This window comes from Temnothorax nylanderi, unplaced genomic scaffold (genome assembly GCF_030848795.1).
Source record: "Temnothorax nylanderi isolate EJ_2023f unplaced genomic scaffold, tnyl_v1.0 TNYL_tig1227_pilon, whole genome shotgun sequence".
Classification (NCBI taxonomy): Eukaryota; Metazoa; Arthropoda; class Insecta; order Hymenoptera; family Formicidae; genus Temnothorax; species Temnothorax nylanderi.
Genome location: NW_027250289.1, coordinates 23,058 through 29,057, shown reverse-complemented (window position 1 = coordinate 29,057; position 6,000 = coordinate 23,058). Strand labels below are relative to the sequence as shown.

Genomic DNA, 6,000 nt, shown 5'->3' with positions numbered 1-6,000 from the left:
CACCGGAGTGTTGTAGCCCCATTTGAAAGTATTGATAGATCTATCGTAAGTTGACTGCAACTAAAATGTATTATAGATTTAACAAAATATATACCGTTTTAATGATCAGAGCTGTCCAACATAAAGAGCGTCATTCCGATAAAAATGAGAATCGCAGTAACATACTCGTAATATTCATACGTTGTATGCGAAATGATTTTTCCCATTAACATAACTGGGATAATTTTAGAAGCTTTAGCTACAACCTAAAAAAATGATTAAACGCATATAACAAAACATTCATACAAATACTCATATCTTGGCACATAAGAAGTTATGACTAGAGAAATCAATGAATCGTCAGAAGGTATATACAATCGTAATTTTTTTACCTGTGATGGAAAACTGACATACTTCAAAGCTTCGTATTGACACCAACTGCTCATAATATTTGACAAGGAGCAAAACGCATACTTGTACAATGGCGTCTTATGTTGCGGCTGACGTTGAATAAGTAAATATAATCTCGATATCAGGAAAGCAAGAATGCGATTCACAAACACCAGGAATTGCGAATCTTGAAACCGCGCTTTATTGCCAGAAGCATCTTCGTACTCCTATATAAATAAATCTTGGTTTAATTAGGAAATTACGTTACATGAATAACAACAAAATATCACAAAGTAGTCACACTAATAATCCAAAATAATATCCACTTCTAATAATATAAAAAAACAAATATTGTTCTTTTTTATAGATATTTCTCTCCTATCGATGAAATTTGACTAATACCTGTGTCATTATCTTTTCCTGCAAGTAGCCCTATGTTAGATAATTAAATTGTAGCCCAAAGAAACAATACAGCAAGAGCAGGGCGTCTTGAGTAAAAGTGCGCTGGACATGAGTGGAAGCATTAGAAGCATAAACTGGTGAGTCCAAAAGGCCTGCCTCGCAGTGTCCGACGAAGCACGAATGCACCAGTCTGGGAATACAGCCTTTCCCTGCATAAATATTCTTTTTAATTACCACGGTATATATTATAAGATATTATATTAAATCTTTCTAAATTGATACTTACCGCTTCTCTGTGTGTACTTTGTATATCGTACATATTTATATATAAGGCAACCCGGCAACACAGCACAATGGCATATCCCAATAAATTCAAACACAATTGAATAACCCAATTGTATGTAGATGTTTTGAAGAATTAAAGAAGTAACAGTACAAAATAAAAATATTTAATTATAACAAAATAAATAAATTTTTCTTGTAAAAAAACTTGGCGCTGCTAGACTTTGAAATTTAAACATTAAAATTTAAACATTAGTACTACATTTTTGATTGAATAAAAAACAATAAACATAATATAGGGAAGAATGCGACAGGAGTAAAAAAGCAGCGCTAAGTTTTTTTACAAGAAAAATTTATTTATTTTGTTATAATTAAATATTTTTATTTTTACCTCCTACTTCAAAGCATCATGCAACTACAATTGCATATAAACAACGAGATAAACTAGCTGATTACTTCCTGACACCACCTGGTGAAGTGCCATGGCAGTACGATTACGTGAGAAGAAGACAACATTGCGATTATCCATGGTAAAATGCCATTAAAAGTTAAAATCATATAATTATTTAAACGTATGCTCGTTTTATAATAAAATGATTTATTACATCGCATAAAAAAATAAATATAACATTTTGTGTCACTCGTTATTACATATTGCATAAAAAAATAAACATAACATGTCGTACCACTAATTATCATGTTGCAAAAAATTAACATCACTAATAAGTGCATGTTATATAAAAGAAACAAACATATATCATTAAATTATCACATGTTGCAAAAAAATGTTATATAAAAGAAATAAACGTAAAATATCATATAAGATATAATAGTTACATATCAAATAAAATACGCAACATTGCTTTCTTTTTGTCTGCCTTTGTATATTCGGACATTTTAACAAATAATGACAGTATTAGTTGACAAAAAGCCATATCTTCTTCTATTTCTGGTTTTAGAGATGACGACGATGAAGAAACTGGAACACATCTGTTCTCTAGTAAAGAAGTAACTTTACCAATTGCACTTTCTAGAGCATCCGGCTGGGATTTTCCTTTTGACTTTATCCGTTGTTCAATTAAACCTTTGTTCTGCATATGACTAGAGACACTTACTGTAGAAGAGCTATCAGATGCATTTGAGTGCAAAGCCGGAGCTAAGGAATCTCTATTAAAAACAAAGATTTTTCAACATGTTATAATTCTATGTGTTCCTTTGCATGTATATACATATTTAAAAAATATGTCAACTTTTACATAAAATAAATTCTCCAAAAATAAAAAATCTTACAAAAAATAGTCGCTTGTGATGGAAATACTAACCTTACATGCTGTGCGGTACTCGTTAAATCTATATTACTCTTTATTAAAGATTGTTCAAAGTTTACGGAAGAAGAATAATTCTCTTTCTCTTCGTCATGTGATCCAAAGTTTCTGAAACAAAATAGCAAGGGTTTTATTGATTTACAAATATAAGATTCCTACTGTATATGAAAATTAATTAACATATGTTACATACTTTTCAAGACTGGAAGATTCTGCCACTGGAAGTACGCTTTTATTTTGCATGTTGTGTATGTTGGTCATCGTTCTGGAAGAGAAAAAAATAATGTAAGAAATGTATAAAAATATACTTTCGAATATTCTGTAATGTACTATATTTATCAAATATATCTTAAAATATCAATTATTATTTACATTATTTGTTTTAGTTCTATCAATTTCTTACTTTAAAAGATTGGAAGATCCTGCCACCGGAGGAACGCTTTTGTTTTGTATGTTGTGTATGTTGGTCATCGTTCTGGAAAAGAAAAAAATAATGTAAGAAAGGTATAAAAATATACTTTCGAATATTCTGTAATGTACTATATTAATCAAATATATCTTAAAATATCAATTATTTGCATTATTTGTTTTAGTTCTATCAATTTCTTACTTTAGAAGATTAGAAGATTCTGCCGTCGGAGGAACGCTTTTGTTTTGTATGTTGGTCATCGTTCTGGAAGAGAAAAAAATAATGTAAGAAAAGTATAAAAACATACTTTCGAATATTCTGTAATGTATTATATTAATAAAATATATTTTAAAATATCAATTATTTGTGTTATTTGTTTCTGTTCTAGCAATCATATACTTTATATAACATACTTTTATTTTTCTCAAAACAGAAATACGCTTTATTATCCTAATTTCTGTATTACATTCTATATTATACATAATTACACATATTAATCGTACCTTCTCCTTTTAACAAATCGTTCTAGAAATTGCATATTGTCGAAAAATTCAAATGTTTTTCTTTTTGATGCTCCACTTCCAGTAGTTGTTTCTTTTTTCACGTGAATAACGCTCTCTCAGTCGCATCCATCTAGATTGACACTCTTCCACTAGCAATAAAAATTACATTAACCGTCAGTTTTTTTTCGGTGCCGATTTTTAACAAGAAAATAAATAATTTTAGTTAAATGTGGTATACCACTGTAAAGAGTGAACCTTTAGCTACAAAATTTATATAGGAAATTTTTATCTACGTCGCTTTGTTTAACCGGTATAGAGCAAAAACGACAACGGTGGAAAAATTGAAATCTCAAAAATGCCGGGGTTTAACCGTCACACTGCATTTTCAATACATATACGTACATTTAATCCTGAAAAATGATAGGATACATCTTAATAATTGTTTTTTAAAAGAAAAATATAAAAATTTATTTAAAATTTTTATGCGAAACATTATTAAAAAATAGTTACGAGGGTTCCTCTTTCCGCAGAAGTCACTCGCCCGACTTGTTTCACTCCTCGACGTCCGATGACTCTATTCGGTGTCTGAACGGTTGTAATTCCCGTCTCATCCATATTCCATATGCAGTGAGCCTGGAAATGCCCGGAAATGCCTTGGAAATGCACCCGGACTGCTTACTGACGGATTAACCCCAAACACAAGTTTCAGGTTTGATCGCTCACGAAATATTAGACATCAACGATAATGAAAAAACTACACTGGATTCGTGTTCAGCATGCATTACTCTTTATAATCACGTACCTCGAGATTTGGAGAGCAAATATTATTGCAGATATTACAAAATTTCCACGCGCAGAAAATGTAACTTTCACCTTCCGAAAACACGTTTGCCCTCGTAAAAATCATAACACGGCAGGTAACCTATCGAAACTCCGTTGGTCACATGGGTACCATAAGCAGCGTTTACAATGTTAATAGCGAGTTCGCACAATATACAGGTTCCGAGATATTTGATTTGACGGTTCAACCCCGGCGACGGTTAGGCCCCGGTCTCCCCTACATAATTTATAAAGGAAACTTATTTTATAAATTTTAATTATTCAAAAATAACCAATGAAATAACCAATCACAAAGTCATTTATTAGTTTAACTATTTGTTTGTAAGAAATCTTATTTCATCAATGTAACAATCGCGTTTTCCCCGCTCGGAATTAGCTCGCCGGGCCAGGATGAGAAAACGTGGAGACACTGGTTAGTTTCACAAAAACTTTATTCCTTATTCTCTATTTGGTAATACAAATTGATGGAGGGTGTGAGTGTATGTGCGTGGGTGTGTGTTGCTCTGCTGAGCCGCTGTGTATGTGTGTGGGGTGAATCCGCGGTCAAGAGACGGAGGCGCGGTTGCCTTAAATTCGCGGACAAGAGACGGAGGCGCGGTTGCCTTAAATTCGCGGACAAGTACTTATCGCTAGACTTATAACTACGCGGACGGATTCGCGGAGGCACGGTTGCCTTATGCGGACGGTCAGGTGGTCAGGAGCTCACTCGGGGGCACCCGAGCGAGCGGCCCGTACACCGGGGGCACCCGGCTTGAAGACGGGGGCACCCGTCTTCCGTACGGCGGAAAGGGTCGGGGGCGCCCGACCCAACGGCAGGAGAGGGCAGGTAAACCAACCGGGGGCACCCGGCTGGGAGGCCCGTACTCTGGGAGCACCCAGGTGAGAACGGGGGCACCCGTTCTCTGCACGGAGGACGAGGTTGGGGGCACCCAACCTGGTTAAGCGGTCTCGGAGAGTGGTCGTGTCGGGAGCAGGAGCTGGACAGGACTGGTGACTCGAGTCGGCTCGAGTCCCCTATTTATACCCTGAGTGAGAGCGGTGGGGGGCTGCCCCACCGCCCGGGCACAGGAACACGTGTGCCGTGACGCTGGGCACGTGTTAGATGGCCGTCAGGGCCGTAGCGCTAGTGACGAATACGCGTATCGTCACAAATGTTTAATCAAATTTCATTAAGGTTGCTTCCAGCAAGAGACACAGGCGACATAGATGAGACACACAATGTTTGACACAGTGCTTTCTAACAATGATACAACATGACACAAATATACACAGCTGAAAAGCTAAGTAAACTTGTGTCGTGTTGTGTTGTGTTGTAGGAAAGCACTGTATTAAATAATGTATTACTTTATGTTGCCTATCTATTGCTGGAAAACAACTGATATAAAATTAATCAAATTTTCAAGTTATATAACATAATATTAAACAATAACTCATTTCAATTAGTACAATTTTATTGATTAGTGATTTTTCTTTAAAAATCTAAAAATGAGTTAAAATAATAATTGAGTGGATAACTGAAAAAGGCATATCTACCTGTCATGGTCATGATATTCGCTATTTCTACCCAAGCATTCTGTTTTTAATGCTATCTTTAAATCAGTCAGTTCCTTATTGTATAAATAAGGATGGTCACGCACTAAAGAGATCAGTAAAGCATCACCACTCATTTAATTTGTACTCTCCTCGACATATCGAAATCATCGTTCTCATCTTGATATTGTGAATCATAATAATATGAATCATGGTCCATTTTCCTATCAATATTAAATACAGATATATGATTTAATATCAGAAAAAGAAATAATTTTATGATAGTCAAGTAATTTTTATCTAATATTAATAAAGAACATTTAAACATACATTCACAGAT

General features: G+C 34.6%; 2 pseudogenes; both read right to left on the bottom strand.

Annotated features, from left to right (window-relative positions):
* Positions 1-98: 98 nt before the first annotated feature.
* LOC139786991 (adenosine 3'-phospho 5'-phosphosulfate transporter 1-like) lies at positions 99-1,189 on the bottom strand (annotated as a pseudogene).
* Positions 1,190-1,886: 697 nt separating this feature from the next.
* On the bottom strand, positions 1,887-5,880 carry LOC139786990 (uncharacterized; annotated as a pseudogene).
* Between the last annotated feature and the right edge of the window lie 120 nt (positions 5,881-6,000).